Genomic DNA, 21,907 nt, shown 5'->3' with positions numbered 1-21,907 from the left:
CGTCGCACTGCGAAAGCAGTGGGGGGTGGAGCCGAAGATTTTATGACTTCAACAGTGTGGGGCTTTAACCCGCCTCTCTCTTCCATTGGCTAGCTTCGTAAATGGAGGCTAGCCATTGGAAGAGATGTGTGTCAATTACTCTTCTCCCCGGCTTGATGCGATCCGAGGGCGTTTCTGTCTCTTTTTTTAAGTCCCGCCCCCACACCCTCCCTCTCGCCGAGGTCCCAGTCTATTCCTCCTGTAATGTACCTTTTGCTACCTCTTTTATTTTGTTTTCTAACAATTGTCACTTTTGCCTCATGTAAGTTAACATCAGCTTTTGTAACGTGTTCACTCGTATCGTAATCTTCTCATGGATCATTTCTGTTCCTAGTGTGAAGCGCTCTGACATACCGCCTGCAGTGACCTGAAGGGGCCGCCGCGCTGCCCGCGGCGACCCGGAAGTGCTTCCCCCCAGGACCCGGATCCAGACCGGGGTTTGCATCTACCGGCGTAGCTTCTGTCAGCTGAAGCAAAGAACATATCACTCACTTAAGCCGCTTGTTTTGTACGAACTAATCGGCAGCACGCCCGAAGAGATTGTGTCCATCACGTGAAATCACTCGGAAACAGTCCCCAGAGGTGATTCCTATCTCCGTTCACAGGAAAGACCACCTGGTACTCAGCCCCAAATCCCCCGGCCCATCATCAACCAGTGTACTTAGCCCATGGCTGTCGGCAGCGGGGGCCTACTCGGCACCCTTCCTGGCCTCGTCCCCCTCCAGGGTGGGCAGCTCTCCCAGCACGGGCTTCTCATCCTCCATACGCATCTGTCCGGGGGCCCGAGGGCTCTTTGCAGGTGCGTGCCCGGCTTCCGTAAAACACTCCCCCGTGGTGCTGGCCTCTCCACTGTGTATGTTGGGACGGAGTGGCTGGTCGCGCCTTGGTATTATTGCCCCTGTTCTTCTTGTATTCATTACACACAGGGGAGCGGGTCACGGCCTGCCAGAGGTTATGGCACAACGTGTACATATACATCTCATGAGTGGGCCCGTTCTCTTTACATTGAAATGTCACGGTCCTAAAAGCACTTCTAGTCTGCTCCAGAACACCAGCGGCATGCAAAGGCATGCAGCGAACAGAAGCAGACTGAGCAAAACACACAAATAGGAATCCAGACAAAGAATGATGAGCTTTAGAATTCATCTCACATTCCATGGCCTCTCACCCCCTCCGGAACGTCGTCAAACAAAAGTCCAGCCCTCTTGAAAGAGGGAGAGGATCGCCAAATTCTCTGAAAGAGGGCAGAGAGCGCTAGATCTAGGACAGAGGGACAAATGCTGCCTTAACAGACGGGGACTTGAAGTCTTTTATCTCAGGATCAGTGATAGAAAAGTCATGCAAAATATCAAAGGAAGCTATCGAGGGAGCTACAGGGCAATTGTGCGAAAAGAATGTGTAGGAATTTTTGTAAAGCTCACTGAAACCCAGCATACAGGGCATTAAGTCTGATAAAAGAAACAGAGGGTCTCGCCGATGTAATTAAGGGCGTGGCTTAAAACACATAAGTTAAAAATATGTATTTAGCAAAGGGTGCCGCCCGACTTGTATTTTGCTGTTTCTGTCGTTGCATCCAGATATGATACCAGTAACATTACACCTGCAACAAGCTAGAATTATTGGCTTAGTCAATTTTTGTTAGTTACATAAAATTAATAAGCAACAACTATGGCGTTGTTCCTAATAATATTGAAAATTATCCAGTTCTGAAATGATGACTGTGAAAGAAGTAAAACGAGTCTCTGAAGTTACATCATAGGTTTTGAGCAGTGGTGCTGCAAAAATGGAACTGTGGTGCAGAGCACTGATAGGACCCGGCCCACTTAAAGCCATGGCATCATGGCTGCTCTAGCGCTATAATCAGGCACACAACCTTAAATACCATAAATTAGGCCACTGTCCTTTAAACAGCCTGATAAAAAAAGATGGGGGTATGGCATATGTACTGACTGACATCAAATCAGAATACCATGCCTGATAATAGGACTCCTTGTCATAATCCTTAAAACAGGCCGGGTGCCTACGTTGGGGGCGACACTTTGGCGCTTGAATCATGGCTGGTTTGTTCTATAGCTGCCCCAATACAGGAAGTAGCATCGCAAATCCATTCCACATAGTCACAGTGTGTACAGTAGCAGTGCAAGTTTTTTCATGAGGCAGGGGCAGCACAGGCAACATAGCAAAGTTACCTCGTACACAAAATAAAAGCAGCTGCATTGCCGGCTTACCACGCACCTAAGCCGGGCTGAATACAAACAAGCAGGACATTCTTTGTCACTGTCATTTCCTTGCTTCTAATTGGTCAGCACATGCTAGTTTCACTTTCCTTTTGTGTGGTCCTCCCTTTGATGGAACATGTACCACGTATTTATTAATTGTTTTATTAGTGACCTTCCGCGACAAATGCTTGAATTCAGGTACTTTTTCTTCTACTTGCTTCCCTCATTGCCGTTGCTTCCTAAACGTTGCTGCTTGCATATTGTTGCTTCCATCCGCTCACCTCCCATCATAGTTGTTTGCCCCTCCTCTCATCCTACTTGTAACTTGCCTACCTTACCTTCCCCTGCCGTCTTTGTTGCTAGTTCCAATGTTTTTAAAGCTCTGCATCACAGACTGATGGTTCGATGATCCTCAAGCATTACTGGGATTTCAGCCAATAGCACTAAGCATGCAGTGCCTAGTTATAATAAAGGCATTTGTAAGTAACCGTTGGGTTTGGTGGTGAGGCTATTCATTTGATGAAGGGCCGTCCCTACTTTCTACTAACAAGCCAGTCTGTGTGTGTGTGGCTCTGTGTGGATAGCTTTTTTTGTAGGTGGCTCTATGTGTGGGTGGCTCTGTCTGTGTGAGGGTGGCTCTGAGTAGGTGGCTCTGTGTGTGTGGGTAGCTCTATGTGAATGACTCTGTGTGGGTGGCTCTGTATGTGTGTGGCTCTGTGTGGGTGTAAATGCAATAGGTCATGCATATGCGAGCGATTAAGCTATTGGCATTGTAAATGACAATGCCATTTATTTAACGATTAAGCTATTGGCAATGTAAATTACAATGCTATTTATTTATGATTAAAAGAAAAAAAAATCATGAGCAATGACAATAGATCTACCTTTAATAATGCCGAGACCATTGCATTGTAAATGCTTGTTTAAAGTAGTTTCCTAAATGTGAGCAGCGGAAGGATACAAGTTTACCAATCAAAATGGTGGTAAAAAGTATGTACTCCCGGAAAGGGACAAACACAAGAATTGGAAGGAAAGGTGCTGGGTTGCTCTGGGTCGGATGGCCTTATTGTGTCTCCTGGTGTTTTCATTTTTTTTACATTTTATTTTATAAATAACCAAATGTTATTAGTTTGAAAAGTTAATACAAGCATCCACCAATAATCAAGTACCAGCATCACAGCTCCTGTCGGATCATGGAACAGAGTATCAACGACAGTAAACAGCAGCTTTCCCTGGTATGCCCAACACCCATCTCATATCTTACTGTGCTTATGAGTGAAGCCCCTTGCTTCATAGATCAGCTTCTCCAGGCGTACACAACAGTCTACTCCCTCTCTCCAGACTGCCAATGAAGGAGGTCTACCAGCTTCCTCCAGGAGACACAATAAGGCCATAGCCAATTATCACATGTGTACTCTTCCATTCATCCTTGCAGTCATGTATGCATTCATCCTCCCATAAGCTTATTTTTGTATTCATCACTCAGCCTTCCACACAACCAAACACCCAAAAACGAACCCGCCAATGAGAGCCCCTATCACAACAAGTTAGATATACAGGCTGTTGGACTTGGCCCTTTTCCCGGAATTGTTTTTTGCTTTTCTCTCCCCTAATTCTGGATGTCCCCCCCTCGTAATAAAGTTGTATAGGCCCTGTGAGGTTGAAATGCCCTGTGTATTATTAAAATCAATGCTAAGGTGCAGGTGCCCTCTTCCCCCAACATGGCTGCCATAGGCCCCTGCTACTGCAGTGTGGTCTTGTTAAGGCGCATTCTAGTTGCCAGGAGCTGGCTGAGTCCCCATACATTGTTGCCATTCCAGCCTGCCTTGCCTGCCCACAGTTAGAGTAGGGAAGCTCCTGGCACCTTCTAGAATAGGGGCGGAGCCTAGTTTTGCCGCCTTAGGGGGTGGTCTCCTGACCTGGGCCTATAAAAAGAAAGGGAGGGAAACTTTCCAGTCAGTTGGAGCATCACTGACCTGGGGGACCCACGCAGGAGATTTAGGCGGTAGGGCCTAGTCAGGGACCTATGCCACTGGGAGTGACAGGGCTTAGGTGCTGCCTTCCAAGTAGAGTGAGGTACCCTGAACTACCCCACTGATCTGGCCCGGCGGGAGGGGAACCCAGGGACCATCTACAGTGACCTGCTGAGGAATCCTGTCAGCAGCCCTCAACTCAAACCCCCTTCAAGAAACAAGAAACTGCTACCTACAAAGGGCGCCAAAACCATCCAGCGCCAAGAAGAAACCTAACTACCACAGGACTGCTGGGGGATCAACCAGGTACTGGGCTATATTACTTCTGCACCCCTTAATCCTGTCCTGGACCCCCTTTGCTATACTGCCACTGTCGTGTGGCCTGCCAAGCATCATCTGAACTGCTGTAACTGCCCTTGAAGTGCCACGAAGTTCCTGGGCGCTATTCCTGACCTGCTGTGGTCCCAAGAACTGCTGTGAGCAAGCTAGCGCTGTGTCTGGGGCCCGGAGTGCTGCCTCCACGAGGCGCTTACTTTTTCCCCACTGCGCCTGTGAGAAGTGCTCTAATCCTGAAAGCCCTGGGAGCTGCCTTCGAGCGCTGTTACCCCCTGAGAAGTGCTGTAATCCACAACCTGCTGACTGCCCCAGGCGCTACATCCCCCAAGTGCTGTGCTGCCCTGAAGCGCACTGTGGCCTCTCCCGCGCTGGGACCGCGTGGCGTCGCACCCCTACTCACAGCGGCAGCCCGGGTCCTCAGAGGGCCCCGATAGTGTGGGCGATTTGCTCCCTAGCCTGGACGACGATTGGCGCTGCCTCGCGCCTCCGTGAAGACCTGCCGCAGCCTGTCTCACCGTTGCAGCCCTCGTTGCGCTGACGCAGCCACACAGAGCACCGGAGGCCGTCTGACGCTGTTGCCGCCTCTGTGCTCCCCCGGTGGGGCTGCGCTACCGTCTTTAGCCGCCTCGGCGGGCCCCTGAGCCAAGGGAGGGCCGCCGCATCCGGCGCTAGGCCGCGCCCGGGCTGACAGGGCCTGAAGCCTTTGCCCGCATCACGTGACGGGGGTGCATCAGAGACCCCGCCCCCGCCGCGCCTCCAATGGCCCAGGTGATCGCGCCCTAGCCGGCCGCGCTGCCATTGGCGGCCGGATTGGTTCCGGGCCGTAAGACGCACCAAGGGAAACCCCGGAAGACCGGAGCAACATCGAGGCTGCGAGGAGGCCCCTAGAAGAGCGCTGGAGCCGTGCGGGCCTCCTCGGATCTGCCCCCCTCCACGCCAAAACTGGAAATACCGGCGGGGGCGTGCCGGAGACAGAGTGAGCCCCCCCCCTCTGTCAGCATCCGGGACCGCTCTGCATAGGCCCGGGAGGGCCGTAAACAAAGGTAATTCCCCCGGGGAGGAGGGCGGGAGGCCAGGAGGAAGAGCGGAGCCCCGTGGCCGCCCCTCCCCGTGGGGAAAACTGTGGTTGGGCCCTGTTGGCCCTCGTGAGGCCCATACAAGTACTGTGGACTGGGCTAGAGCCCTGTAGCACACCTTTGAGGCCTGAGTTTAGTAAAGATCACCCCATGTTGGGGAGCTGTTTGCTCCCACTTGCCCTAGGTCGGCCCAGAGGGGCATAAGCTCACTTGGCCTGATGCATTGTTCATTCCTGCATAATAAAAATGGTTATATCTACCTACGGTCAATGAAATGTGTTATCCTTGCCTAAGGAAATGTTTTACTCTTAGCCTTATGCAGGGTTTAACCTGGTGAATGAAATGTTTCACCCCAGCTAATTGAATGTTGTACCTTGCATGAAAGGTGTAGGCTCCTGTCTAGTGCTGCATCCCCTGAATGCCTACAGGTGGCCAATGAAATGGTTATCCTTACCCACTGAAAGGTTTTACCTCTGCTAATTCCCTGTGCTATATTTAATGGAAGGTTATTCCTACCTAATGAGATGCCTGTTCTCTTATGATGAGATGTTGTCTACTCCCTACAGAGTGTGATTGCAGAGGTCATGGTGGTAAATGCTGATGAAGTCTTTGTGCACCAGAGTTACTTCCACCTGATGACCTGTTTACTCCTACCCAATGGAATGTTGAGTAACTTCTAAAAGGAGGGTGTTACAAGGAAATGTTTTATATACATGAGTCAAGTTTATATGTTTATTGAAATGCACATTTTCACCTGAGGCCTGGTTCCCTTTGCCTTCTGAAGGGCTTACCTCTGCTGATTAACTATACTACACTTAATGAAAGGTTTTATACTTACCTGAAGGAAATAGATATGAGTTCCCGCTGAAATGGTTACTCCAATGAAACGGTTATGCCTGCGTAGCGTAGGTCCTGAAATGTTGATTCTTGATGCCTAGTGTATCTATGCTCCTTTTACCTTAGGCACGGCTTATTCTTGCCTTACTGAAATTCTCCACATATGGTAAAGGAAATGGTTATTCAGGATTAATGAAACGTTTATTCATGCTTGCCGGAAGGTGAACTACATGCCCATAGTTATGGAGTGAAGTGCTCCTTGATTTAATGAAATAGTTGGGAACCTGTTGAAAGGGTTATTCCTAATGAAATGTTCTAGTCTGGTTTAAGGCCATGCTGATTTCTAATGCAATGAAATGTTGGCCTTTTCTAATGAGATGCTTGTTCTCTTATAATGAGAAGTTGCCAATGAATTAATTACCTATGCTTATTCGGAAAGTTCATTCTTGCAAAGGAGTTTAATGAAATGTTCGACCTTGCTTGGTGAGAGGTTAATTGTTTTGCCTACTGAACAGGTTACTGGCCTGATGAGACGTGGACTCTTACTACATGATATGCTCATCCTTGCTTGGTGAGCTGGTCGTCCATGTGTAATGAGAGGCTCCCCTTCGCGGGGTGCCTTGGTATTTAATGTCTAATGAAAGGTTTTACTCTGGTTTACTGTGAAGTAATGAGATGCTAATTCTTTCATGAAATGTTTATTGCGATGTGTTAAATTGGATATTGAACTGCTCCCTTTACTCCCCTCCGATGAAATGCTTTGATGAGTAATTGATACTGCAATTTTTGATTACCCTGATCTTACATAAAAGTGTATTGTTTTAAATCAAACTCACTTGTGTGGCTTCAGTCATTGCGAGTGCTTTTATTGTCTCAGTGGATGTGTGTGCTGTGTAATCACTTAATACATAAGCTTTCGGGTGCCTACCTGCTCGTGCCAGGCTACCCCGGGGAACTGGTGACCCCAGTTCTTACACAGGCTCTGGCAATGCTTGTTGTAATTACTTTGTTTACAAGCAGAGCAAAGAAGTCATTAAAGCCAAGATTCACACCTACATATTGAAAATCAGTGAAAAGTAACAAAGCAACATGTAAAGTAAACTGTGTCAAAGCTCCAAGAAAACTCCCACCCCTACTTGCATGCAAGTATGTCATGCTTGAGTGAATTCTTCCCTTTCTTAGATTAACCTTTATCAGCATAAGTGCAGCATATTTATGGGCCCCCTTTACATATGGTGGGACCTTCTGGTTGTATTTTCTTTTCCTCCCGCTTTGTACCCACAAAGCCACTTTGAAAGTCTGAAAATAGGCATATGGCTTAACAAACAAGCATTGGCATAGCCAATAGTTCACGCATTTGGGACCTTATAAGTGCTTAGCCATGCAACAGTTGATGTTGTTGCACCAAGGATATTGTGCTGCATAACTAAACACTTATAAGGTCCCAAAGGCGAGACCTATTGGCTATGCCAATGCTTGTTCCTTTTTGCCTTCAAGCCATGTTTCAGCTGCTGTTCAATCTGTATCAAAACAGAGCTGAGGGGTCTGAGGGTGGCAAGCAACATGAAGGAGGAGGGTGGAGCACAAAGAATGTGCAGCAGGAGTTTTCATGTGAAGTCTCTGCTCATCTGAACCGGGGTGTGTCTGCCAGCTGCAACACACTACACTTGCCCACAGATAGGGATTAATGAGGCTATGACTGTTCATGAAGCAGCTGAGGGCCTGTGTGCAGGCTGGGCTGGTCACGATTGAGGGTTAAAATTAATGGACCACTGTAGGAGGGCAGGGTTGGGTTCAACAGAACAAACGAGAGTGGGGAAACAGAACGGACAGCAGGAGGAGGGTGGTGCAAAGGAAAGAGACCGCAGAGACATGTAGTCTATAACAGTGCAAGTCCAAAATTTTAAAAAAAGAGTACCTGGAGGAGTCTGCAGCCAGTGGAAGGACACTGGCTGCAGACAGGAAGCTGTACTTGGTCTATGCTCAACGGCACTGATGAAGATTCGAAGCCCAGGAGGAACCCATGGTGAGGAGGAGGGTCTGACCAATATGAAGAAAATTAGAATTATGTTGGAGAAAACCAATGGTAAGTAATGAAATGGCTCTAAGCCATGTTTGATTTGTTTGTTTACCAGAGATTTAGCAAGCACAGCACAAGCGCTGCCCAGGCATAACCTAAAAATGACCCCCCTACCAGGGGAGAAAACTCTCATTGTATCGGGGTCATTTGTTTTTTAATTTTCAAAAAGAAACTCCCACTTTGGATATTTATTCTTCAAAAATAAAAACCTTCGAAAAACTTTGACAGCCAGCCCTCATATTTAACAGAGCCATTCGTCAAACTTTTCTTACATTGACAGGAGCCACCACAATGTTGGCAGGGCTGGCGAGCACCTATAAATTTGGCAGGCGGAGTGAAGGCAGAGTAGCAGATGAAAAGTAATCTGCCACCCTAGCTAATAACTTTACTCCATCTACCAAACCCTACATCAGGCTCCCTGTCTAGAGTGGCATAGTGGGTGAAAAACAGCGGTTTGGATTGCTACCCCAAGGGACTGCCAGTGGTTAGACTATTTGCAGGCATTTGCCCCATCACCTTTCAGGCATTTAATTGCCAGTAGTATGCCTAGAAACCTGAGACTGGTGTCGCTTTCCACGCCTACTATTGACAATGTTTGTGTCAATAGTAGGTTTGTATACAAGTGCAGATTTCCTTCTTTTTTGGTAAATCAGTCACTATATATATTTAAGTTCCTGATACAAAATATGAGACTAAGAAAGCATTTATTTGGGGGGTGTCAAAACTTAAACACCCCTCCCAAACCTATGCCCATGCAGTAACTCATGCACAGCTTGGCTCGATTTTAGCTCGAGGGTCTGAAAGGATATTGAGACGAACCAGAGTTGGTCATCTGGCTCAATCCAGGTTTGAACTATCTGTGGCTCACCCAACTCTAGTATTAAGGCAGCTTTTCATGAAAGATACAGGCTCGAGGGACAGGGAGAAGACGGAAGGAAGAGAAAGGTAGAGGAGAGGACAGAGAATGACTTAAGTCACTGTTTATCAGGAGGTAGTGCTCAGGGGTAATTAATGTGGGGTGCTAGAAAGATGCTAGTTTCTGTTACTCCAGATACCAAGACTGGACGAGTAGTGCTCCTGGTTGGATGTGTCTCAGACAGTGCTTGATACTTTAGGTGGATTTTACAGCAGGTGAAAGAGGGGTTTCACCTGCTGCAATGGTGTAAGTTTTTCCAAATCACATGGGCATAGGTGCCTTATTAGAGTGTAAGGATTCAAGATGGAAATTGTTAGTCTACTAAGATTTGTACACCTGCCTGAGATTCAAGGTTTATTCTTCAGGTAGTGTGAAATGTTGAGTTTCAAGTGTTTAAGAGGAAGCTTGTAGACTTGGAAGTGTAACAAGCTTGCAAGGGAGGCATTACAGACACTTATTCATGGTACATTGTTGTGGGACAGGCACAATAAAAAGCGAGGATCCATGCTTAAGATGAGAATTATGGAACCAGGATAATTGTATTGTAAGGCCTACTTCATCACATGAGCGCATTGATGTTTGGGAAATCACCACATCTCATCCACCTTTCTTAATCTAAAAATATAACACCTGAAAATGGAAAACTGATAGACATGAAGGGGTCTATGTATCGTTATAATGTAGCAGCAGTGCTTTAAATGGACAGATAGCTAGATAAACGTATAGTTATGTGTATAGTATAAACACAAATACATTAGCACGGTCAAAAATATCGCTTTTCTTTTTTACAGTGCCAAAAAAAAAATGTAATGTCTAAATTACGGTAGCGTAATGAATAACATGTCCAGATCTAAAGCATCTTACGTATGTACAAATTACTATATTGTGTTTGTGTGTGTGTGCATTCATGTGCGTGAATGTGTGTGAAATGATTGACTCAAACAGATGGACTCATCAAAGAACAAAAATACATTTCCACTACAAAGTTTCAGCTTCCACCTTCCTCAGGTAGTACAAGATGGTTTGTTCAGTAGCTGCACAGATGGCACAAGTGATGTAACTTACCAAGTCAGGAGTGATGTAATATGTGAGGTCATAAGAAGTGCATTCCGGGGTCGTAAGTTATAGTTAGCTAAGGTAACTATAACAGCTGTATTTCACTGTTTTATTACGAATGAAATCTGAGCCTAACAATAACGTCTGTGTAACCTTTGTTTTTTTCAGTGAATTTCGAAGTTTTTTTAAATTCTATTTCCTAACTATAAAAGCCCTGAAACCTTTTGTTTTTTCATTGAATTTCTATGGTTTTCTCAATTTTATTTCCTAACTATAACAGCTCTGTAACTTTTGTTTTTATGTGAATTTCTAAGTTTATTATTTTTTTATTTACTAAATGTAACCTGTAACCTTTGAGAGTCGGTGAGTGAGTAGCTGCATCGGTCAATTAGTGGGTGTGTAAGTAGTCATATGGGTCTGTTAGTGGGTGTGTAAGTGGCTTTGCTGGTGTGTGTGGTTGTATGAGTGGTGTATGGATCGGTCAGTGGATGTTAGTGGTTGTATAGATCTGTGAGTGGATGTGATAGAGTGAATGGGTTTGTGTGGGAGTGTCACTAGCTGTGTGAGTAACTGCGCCAGAATTGAACCTCACCTTCCCTTTTATCCTACATGTCTACACAGTTTTCAACAAAATGTCTACCTAACTGGAGCACTTTCTTCTGGTAATTTACTAAGAACTACCTCATTGGTTAAATGTCCAGTGCGTATTATATATTACATCTGCATAATGGACCATGAGCAAATGTCTCCAGTGACCTTGTATGCGTTTCGGCTATGTAATTGTTCCTTGTGCATCTTTATCCAAAAAGCTGTGATAATCTGAATTCTCCAAAAGAGAAGACAAGACAACAAAGATATACATTTCCACGAAACAAGGATACTTTCTCTTAACTTTATGAAGTAAGTGCTTCTTTCTTTGGCTAAGATGTCCTCATATACCACTACATCAAGAACGTGTGTCACCAGCACCCTGTTGGTTTTCACCTGCCGTCTTGTGAGGCCACCCATCCCCTCTCTCACTGACCTCCTCCAGGCCCACCTTGCATGAGTGCCTCACTGAGGTCACTTGCAGACCTGCACTATTGTGAGGACAGAGAGTATTATGGAGGGGGCATGAGGATGGTTTCCAGATCTCAACAGAGTATGGGTCATGAGGTGCACTTGGTCTGCACCATTTTGTTATCCCACCTCTACCCAGGGAAAGCCTCTCAGGGGACGGAACAGGGTCAATAAATTGAGATGACCCTGTGATGGTCCACCTTACATGGGTGGGTACCTGCTGTCTGTCCTACACTGAGCATCTCAGGTGAGAAGGGTATCTAGAAGTAACTGTGGTGTAAACCAATAGAGAAATTGGCACATCTGCAGCTAAAGCTTACTTTTTCCATTAATGGCTCCTAAATTTGTGGTCTTCTCTTTTGATTGACAGCGGATAGTAGATGCACATTATGCGCTGGGGTGATTACCCCGCTTCCTTGGGCTCCGTTCTGCAGTTGCGCCTTCTGGTGCGTATCCTGGTGGGAAATTGGATCCACAGACGATGTCAAAAGGGGCCAGGTCTGCTCACTCAGTTTACTTGTAGCTGTGTCACACCCACGGTGCACAGCTTCCATTTCCATGTGAATATCTTTTGAGTTTTTTCCCCTAAAAAGTGAACCGATCTCTGGAGAGCGCAGTATATATTTGTAAATTCGCCCTACCATCTGTATGTGTACATTCATCAAGACCGTTGTGAGGTGGCTTTCTGGTCCATATTTACACTGTACAGAACAAATATTAGTATTGGCCATCATTCAACGACATGGGCGATGTCAGTAAAGCGCTGGTGGAACTCAAAGAGTGGTTGCTGAGCTGAGGTCAGTCTGCGCTGTACAAACACTAGCTCGGCGCTATGTGTCAGTGCTTAATTTGAGCCGGTGGTTGCCGGTTGGGCCTTTCAGCACTCGTTCTTTGGTGTCTGCTCTTATTTTTTCTCATTTGGGGGCAGATTTATGAAGGCCTTGCGCCGCCGGTGCGTCACTTTTTCCCATGTTAAAAATGACGCACCGGCGGCGCAAGGCCTTCATAAATCTGCCCCACAATGCGGAAAAATAGAGTGAGAAAGACAAAATACCGTCACCAAGGGAGAAAGCAGGAAATTGGAGGGGTGAGATAGTGCCTGGAAGTTGATTAAAGAGGTATGAGGTGGATTATGACTAGTGGACTTGGTAGTCGGTGGGTCGATGTTTAATTGCCCCAGCCGCAGGCTACAGAGCAGACTTTTTGGTCGCCCTTTCAAGACGGGGATGTGAATTACTGAGCGCAGGTGGTGGCCACTGGCGCTCATTTTTGTGGACTGAACTCATTTTTCATCCTCAGATTATAACCAAGAGCAAAGGAGAGAAAGGTAGAAAGAGGAGGTAGAGAGGGACAGGAAAAAAACAGGAAGTGGGGGTGAGAAATAACCTGCATCGGTGTGATGAAGAGACAGGAAGTGTAGGGTGGTGGAAAAAAAGAATCAGGTGTTATCAGGGCGAGGTGGGGACAATGAGAAACCCATTTTATGGCGATGTATGTATGGGCAGGGTCATTGAAAGTATGCGCTCGTGCGGCTGTGGCAATATTGACATAATTAGAGATTGGCCGCATTTGACACACAATCCATTATCTCCCCATAGTCTGCAGATTTTAATAACAAAAAATGTGTTTCTAGCTCAAAGGTTCTAAAGTTACTAAGAATGCTACAACACGTGTTACCACGCAGTGGGTAGTCCTTTGCAGAGCTGGACTGCTCACCTTTCTGTTGCTTCATTGATAAATTTGGATGTTAAACTGGTACTAATGAGGTACACGCAATGCCCACAGAGTGTTACTATGTTTAAAAATGATCAAATGATTAACTAATACTATTTCAAAATGACCAGCATTATGCCGCATAATTACGAGCACCTCCAGACAGCCTGGAAGTGGGACTGCAGGCTCCAAGCTCTCGCCATCAAGGGGCGGGGGGCCTTTTTCTTTGAAAGGTGTGAAATGCCATGAACCCGGCACTAACAACTAGGCAGCTTTGGTATTCGGCAGCCCCGGCATAAATTAAGAACATCACGGGATTTATCGTTCTATTTCATTAGAGTCGCTTCCCCATTTTCCTTTGCATGAATTCAGAGAATTCTAAAAACACAGCTCTGCCCCGCGGTCACCATGGCGTGGTAGAAACAAAGGGCGTCACGACACTCTGTAACTCTTGCCCAAGCCTGATGCACTGGTTCTCCTTCCCAAGATTCGGTATGACGACATTTCTCGAATGCATTCTCGGCACTTCCTGCTTCCGCACACCACTGCAACTCGCAGAATGCAGGTACCTATAGTTATATAAATGGAATGTTCAGGTGCGCCCCTCCCTCGGGCACTCCATTGAGGGCTTTGTGAACACTTCTGATTGCCGCCCTGGGGGCGCGGGCCTCCTTAATCTGAGGACTGGGTGGGACTTTGAGCCTTAAATGTTCAAGCAGAGATGGAAACTTTAATTATAGGCCTCGGGTGGCTGTGAGGCAACAGCCTCCGCTGCTCCCCACCCCCTTCCTCATTCAGGGCTCTTTCACCATACATCCCTTCATATGGATAACAAGGGGCGGGGCAAGGCAAACAAAGAGAGGCCTTGAAGGGATTGCAGACTCATCCATGTAACTTTAAATACCAATACCTCCAGAGCTGCCACATGCTCATGTGTGTGACATGTCTTGTTTGCAGGCTGTTTACATGTGACACTTACATGACTCATGTCTGACACTTTGGGAGACACTTATGTCTGACTCTTTGAAGGACTCTTGATAGCAAGCTGCACAAAAAGAAAACTGGTGCAATGCAGAACGTTCCATACTGGTTCTATTTTTGGAACCAAGGAACGTCTGCATATAATATCCAAATCAGGAAAAGCAAAACAAACATTATTTATGATTACCTTGGATCCCCAAAGTTGCCCCAATTCGGGTTGTAGTCTACTTTCCCGTTTGTGGCTTAGTTCATTGCCAGGACAAAAACTTTACTCTATCTCATTAGGGACACTTTCCAGTACTGGGCGTTAGTGTGACAACCTAATGCATTCTGGGTATTGTAGTCTTGGTTAGTGTAAGTTGGTCAAATTAAACTAACCCTTGATAGCTGTTATTTTAGCGTGAGAAGCCCATGACTAGAAACAAGGGGCATATTTACAAGCCTCTTTTGCCAACGGAGCGTCACTTTTTTGGCGCTCCGGTGGCGTTGCGCCTTTCCCTATATTTTCAAGGTGGCGCCTAGCCACTTAACGTGGCTTAACTCCACCTTATAAATAGGTCCCATTCCTCTGCAGTCCTCTGTGGCAAAGGGGTGTGCAATGGGTGTTGCTGTGGGCATTCTACCGCAACACCCATTGCTTTTTGAAGCTGCCCTAGATTTACAAGGTTGGGACAGCTGCAAAAACGAAGGGCAGGGAATACCTGTCTTAGAATGGGCGATGTGAAGAGAAATTATACATTTCTCCTAGTTTTTTGCTCTTTCTATGTGTGCCTCATTCTGCAGCACACATAGAAAGAGCAAATCACCATTATTGATTGTTAAACAACCGCCCCTGCAGCGCAGGCACCCTTGCAACCCCTTGCAACATGGCGGCAGGGTGCCTGTGCTAGCGCTAAGCAGCTTGTTTTTGCGCCAGCGTTAGGGGGAACACAAGGGTGTGCCCTATTTTTGAAAATACAACGCATCTCTGTGTTTAGAAAATGTTGGAGCGCGGCCCTGACAATTGTGGCGTAGCACAGTGCTCCAGCACTTTCTTGTACAGATGCCCCCAATGTCTGTAATGACTTGGTGTAAAGTGGTCACCATAGCAGTGGGGCTCAAGTATTAAAAAATCCTAAGAGGAGTAAATTACAAAATAAGTGACATCACAGATTTGGGCACATCACAGTGTGCACAAAACTTCCTTTGCTCATGAGTATAACATGAGCAGTTGGAAGCCAAGTGTTGGCGCAGAAGCCTACAATGTGGGCGTTGGACTCCTCCCTACATGTATCAGCGTGGGTAAGTGTCACACAAACCCATATTTAAGAATAAAACTCATTCAGATTGATTCTCAATACTTTGATACCTGTTTCTCCTAGGTAACAGAACTTGACAAAAGGGGATTTACATTTTTGTAGTGAAATAAAACCATGCTAAATTAATATTTTTTGTGCATTTCTAAATAGGCTCCCAAAAAGCGCAGCTGGCAGATAACTAGAAAATGCTCTTCGGTTAGAACAACTGGCAGGCACAATCGGTTCATCAACACAGGAGCTGAAAGACCTTAAGGTACAGCTGGGATTTCCTATAATTGAGCAAATTTTACAACCTGTACGGTTTATTACAGAGAATTTATGTCTGAACAAGGATAATTGTTGCGGTCAGGTCTGCATGGATACATCTTTGAGTGAACTTCAACAAAAACAACAATTTGTTTTTATCTAGTGTTCCATTATAAGCATCTCCAGTTTCTAAGCACTGTAATACCAGGTATTAGTACTAGCCCCAATGTTAAGTAATCAATCATTGCGAATGGCACCTTGCACTGCTGCTCTAGTAGATTTTTACTCGAGCGGCAGCTTTCTCAATGCGAACAAGCAATTTCTCATTGTGAGCGGTCACGAGCATACGCGTCCACTCGCAATGAGAAATCTGACCACCCCACGTTGAGAAATCTCGCCGGGATGTTTATTTTCCTCGCTCGCCAACTTCATGTAGGCAATCGTGAACAAGGAAAAAATTAACCGGGAGGTTGATTTTCCTCGCTCGTGCTCACGAACTTGATGTTGGGGAACGCGAGCAAGGAAAAATGGAACTCCGTGAGCCCTGCGTAACGCAGAGTGCGGGAAACTACGCAAACTCCACGAACGGAGCGGAGTTTACCGCCCAGGCTTAGCTATCTGTACACTATTACACCTTTCTTCTGGTTACACTTTTCTTGTTTGAACACCCAATAGTGGATGAGTTTGTGCTGCTTTCATTTATAATAGATGGTACAAAAGGGGGTGGTGATGGACGGAGCATCTGAACCAATCAAACACTCACACCCAGTCAAAAGATCTGGGTTTGATCCATCACCGTTCTTTAGCCCACTCTGCCACCCCAGTTCAGACATGGCTATATGCAAATCAGTCTGACCCTGTGCCTCATGGGAACAGTCCAGCCCGAACTGCCAAGCCATGCCTTCCCTGGACCGGAAACAAGCTTCCGAGGACCGGTTTCTGGCATTCCAGCTGTCTTTAGCCTGGCTTGCTTGAATCCAGTGATAAAGTGAGCAAGGGATTCACGTCTGAGCATACCCTGCCACACTTATGGCGGCCAAAGCGGTACAAAAGTGGGTGGTGATGGACGGAGCATCTGAAGCAATCAAACACTCACACCCAGTCAAAAGATCTGGGTTTGATCCATCACCGTTCTTTAGCCCACTATGCCACCCCAGTTCAGACATGGCTATATGCAAATCAGTCTGACCCTGTGCCTCATGGGAACAGTCCAGCCCGAACTGCCAAGCCATGCCTTTCCTGGACCGGAAACAAGCTTCCGAGGACCGGTTTCTGGCATTCCAGCCGTCTTCAGCCCGGCTTGCTTCAATCCAGTGGCAAAGTGAGCAGATCTTTTGACTGGGTGTGAGTGTTTGATTGGTTCGGATGCTCCGTCCATCACCACCCCCTTTTGTACCGCTTCATTTATAATAGAAACACATGACTGGATGCCAAAGTGCTTTGGGCTGAATGGCTTCCTGCAAATGATGGAGCAAGGTGGAAACAAACATTTTTGTATACCCCTTGTAAAATTAACTATCCGTAACAATAATATGTGCTAAACGTATGGTTTTGAAATTAACCAACATAGAATAGAATGCACACGCACAAATACACGTGGGATACTGATTTGCATGAAATTGCCAAGCATAATTTACTAATTTATCGTATATTGTGTCATAAAAGATACGCATTTGTCGTAATCTAATTGAAAATTGCATGAATGTACTTTTTGCCTGTTTATTTGTGGCATAAATCATGAAAATTGGTGAGTGAAAACACGCATGTGTGTTGCTTAAAGCTAGGTAAATACTAACTAGGATATTATTAGAAGGGGAAGGTAAACAGAAAGGCTTTATTTAGTAAATTTACGTTTATTTGTGTTTGTTTCTGTAATAGTTCCTAAATTGAAGCCTGTGTGAGCAAACAAAATGGAAGCTGACTGTAAGTCCGAGGTGGCGTCGAAGTTCGCATGTGCCAACTGGAGATGCGAGCTGCCAATGCAGTATGGGTCAAGGACAGCGTGGCCTGCCTCATGGAGCACATGCCAAGTTTGTTGAAGTCAGCAAGTTAACTCGTGGGAATGGGACACCGAATAACAGTTTAAAGGACACTTCGAAGGAAGTAAAAGTGTGAACAATAGCACCACTATTTTTCTAGTCATAAGGATGACTTTGCATAAATGGAACAGTAAAGCGATGAGGTGATGCTCATCCAACTCTAAATTGACCAATCACGGACATTTTAGGACATAAGAGTTACGAATTTAGACAGATAAGTTAGTGAAAAAGGGCAAAAAGAGGACATTTGGGACTTTAAAAATAGCTTGCTTTTTGACCTGATCTTTGCACCCCGAGATGCTGTCGGTCTACACAATTTTTCTTATGGCGCAGGGACTTTGACATTTTTCTGAACTTTAACTTTTGAATGGGTGCGAAGTCTTATGAGAAAGGAACATCGAGAGAGATAGAGAGGTGTTTCTTTGGGAACTATTTTGTTTTTGTGCTGATGTCTGCGTTTCTACATTTGGGTAATATGCATTTTTCTTTTTTTCCTAAGCTGTCATGCTTATAAATAAATGTTTTGAATTTAACCTTTCTTTCCGGATTATTAATGCATAACTGAATTGTTTCCTTTAAGTAAAAAACGTAGAGATCATGCTAGGAGATTTAATCTCTAAATAAAAATTAAATAAATGGAGAATTAAGCAGGTCTTGTTGTCCTTTAGTTAACTTTTACTAGCTGATCCATCGAAAAAATGAATAGTGGGGTGTTTTAAATCTTTCCTTTAGAAAGACCATGGTATTAAAATAAAACTGCAGCTGTAAATAATGTATACATTTTAAGTTTAGGCACTCCGCTATAGCGCCGCGGCTCTCCTTTTAGGTCTTCACTGAATCCTCGGAGTAGAATAAATGTGTGAGTGAATGAAAGGTAAGAGTTATAAGCCCAGTTGTGAGGAAATAGTGAATAGCTCCGTGGGTTATGGTGATGGTTTATGAAGAATTTTTGGAGCTGCGCTGCACCAGTAATACTTGGTAGCAGAACATAGGTTACTAAAGGTTGACTAGGATATATGATGTGTAGAGTAAAATATATAGAATTTTGATGTACAATCTTTTGGACTAACATCTGTCGAGTTCGTATTATGTTATATGTAGTCTGGAAAAGGCTTCCGGAAAGTGTGGGAAGCTGGTAACTCTATCTGCAGGCAGAGGAAGTGTGGCAAGTGAAGTCACACATCACATAGTCTGTTTCAAAGTGGTGACATCGTCGTATGTTACAAGTTTAGGGACCTTTATGTGTAAAAGTGGTGAATGTATAGCGAGGGCAACCTGTGAAATCTTGGGTCTGAGTACAGGGATCATCGAGTATTCTGTCTTAAAACTCTACCTGGAGAGAGTAATAAAGTTTAACCTAAGCTTGAGAGAAGGGTAAAGTAGAGGGAAGTGCTACTCTATCGGCAAGTAAAATTTCTGTGGTAGGGAAGAGGTGAGCGCTGTCTACTGGAAATATAGAATTCTTGTGTGATTGAAGAACTATCCTTTTGGTTTTAGCGAAACAGACCAATGGAGTTGTTTTATGTAGTTACTAACTGATTTTGCTGTATAAAAGAGTAAATACAGTGTACCGATAAATTTTGTAAAGGAGGGGTCCGTCGAAGCTGCAGAAGCAGAGCTGACGTCAAAGGTATCGCGCTGGGATTGGTCCACGTGACCAAGACAGAGTAAGGGCTGATTGGTGCATCAGCGAAAGCTACAAAATAATTGGTTGAGCACTAATGAAACGTATCTTGTTCTAATTGGTGCGATAGTGTGAACCGCGCTGGGATAGGCTGGTGCTACGAAGCAGGACAGGAGATTAATAACAAAATGGAATTTTATTACGAAATGGAAAAAGAGAAATCTTCATGGTTTCAAAAATTGAAAAATGTATTAAAAAGGATAAAATAATTGAAACTAGAGAGGGAAAAATAATTCCTCCGCCGAAATCGCCTGCATCATACATGATGACAAAATATGGCTACCATAAATATATATGGTTAGAAAATTGGGCAAGGTATACCAGAAATGATGGTGCATAAGCTTTCCCAGAAGAAGGATCTTTCAGCCTTGCGATATTAAGAAACTTGAGAAACAGGATGATGAAGCTTGAACCAAGACCTAGACCAACTCAATTTGAAGCCCTAGCTGAGTGGGAAGATGAAATGCATGATTTAGAGCAAGAAAGGTTTGGAGACTACATAGGGCCAAGAAATAGAGGTCGTGGATTTTGGAGAGAAACGCAGGAGACTAGAATGCGAAGGTGGAGAAATGCTAACATGTGTGATGGAATGTATCCGGTTAGATTGGTAGAGGAGGAAAAAGGGTGAAAATGTACAAACAAAGGAATAATATAGAAACAGGAAAAATGAGTTATGAATATTGTGGGTCCGAGGATGCAGTGTTGGAAGAGATCCTGAATAGCAGAGCACCGCCATATCAAGCAGATTCTATGGGTACAACTCCAAGTGCTCCACAGTTAGAGGATAGACTAGCGGAAACTCCAAAACGATTCTCAAACTTCAGAGATCTCCCCGAGAGAGTAGAAATGAGATATGATTTGGATGTTACATTAATCGGAACTAGATATACTGGGACACCTAAACAAGGGAATAGAATGGAGAGTATTGGAAATAGAGTAGAACAACAAGTTGATGCATAACAGAGTACCTCTGAATATATACGTTCAACAAATGAATTAACTGAAAAGATACAGGAACTTACTAAAAATATAGAAGCTGTAACTGTTCCAGTAACAATAGGTCCTGTAATTCAAGTATTTGAAAACCAGAAGATAAAAGAGCCATCTTTAACTATTCCTTTAAATCAGAGTTTACAAAAAGTAAAAGAAAAGGTTTACCCGGATTTGTCAGAAATTAAACATACCAACCAAATGACACTGCCAGATTTAACTTTTAATCAGAGTCTTCCGTATAAATTTCCAACAGAAGCGCAGTTTGGTTCTATAACTCCTGAGAAAAGTGTAGGGATAAATCGATTTAACACAAACTCCAGTAGGGCCAACAGAGCAGGAATTAAGTGATTGGATCAGAACCTTAAAACTGAAAGAAACGGAACCAAACTTGTTAGATGTAGCAAGGCTAAAAGTTGATATGGAAGAACTAATAATTGGAGCAATTGGTACAGATAGATTGAAAAATTATCAGGATGATGAAATCATATTCATGTGTAAGAGTATTACGTGGAAAACCAAAAGCATGCATGATCGGTTTGAAAGCTTAGCAGGTCAAATGGATGTGGATTTGACAAAATACAATATATTGCAGAAACCTTATAGCGTGGATTTTACTGACAAGGATATAGAAAACATGAATACAGCAGGGAAGATTACTCAAATAAAGGAATGAATTGTGTTATTGAGAAAATGGGGAGCTATTGATAAGTGGAAAATGATTTGGACAAAGAAAAGAGAGGAAAGCAGTGACAAATCCACATTAGTGTTTCCAGTAAGAGAAAAGGAAGAAGTAGTAAAAGAATTTCCTATGAGAGAAATACCTGGAGGAGGATATGTGCATGTACCTTGGAGTAGACAAGATATTCTATCATTTACAAATGATTTTCCCAGATTGAGAGATACGCCAGTAGAGTGGTATAGGCAAGTAGATGGATTTGTGAAAGTTTCAAAAGTTTTATGGGAAGACTTAGATGGGTTATTTTACATAGTAGTACCAGCCGATCTATGGTCAGAGTGTAAGATTACTCTGAACTGGCCAAAAGAAGAATATCCACGAGATAAAGTGACAGGTGCTTCTGGACTTGAAGTAATGTGAAAATATGAGAAAGTGATAGTATTTCTGAAAAATAAAATTCCACCAAAAGAAACAGATTGGGTAAAAATAGACAGGACAATACAAGAAGCCAAAGAGTCAGTTCATGCATTGTATGAAATACTGTTATTAGTGTTTAAACAGTATAGTGGATATGAGTAATTGAATGAAAAGGAAATGAGTCACTTTGTATATCGCTTTGTATTTGGATTGAGACCAGAAATAGGGGATATGATTAAGCATAATTTGATGGGATGGCAGTCATGTTC

This window comes from Lissotriton helveticus, chromosome 7 (genome assembly GCF_964261635.1).
Source record: "Lissotriton helveticus chromosome 7, aLisHel1.1, whole genome shotgun sequence".
NCBI classification, from domain to species: Eukaryota; Metazoa; Chordata; class Amphibia; order Caudata; family Salamandridae; genus Lissotriton; species Lissotriton helveticus.
The sequence above is the reverse complement of the archived record's forward strand: the minus strand, read 5'-3'. Positions refer to the sequence as shown.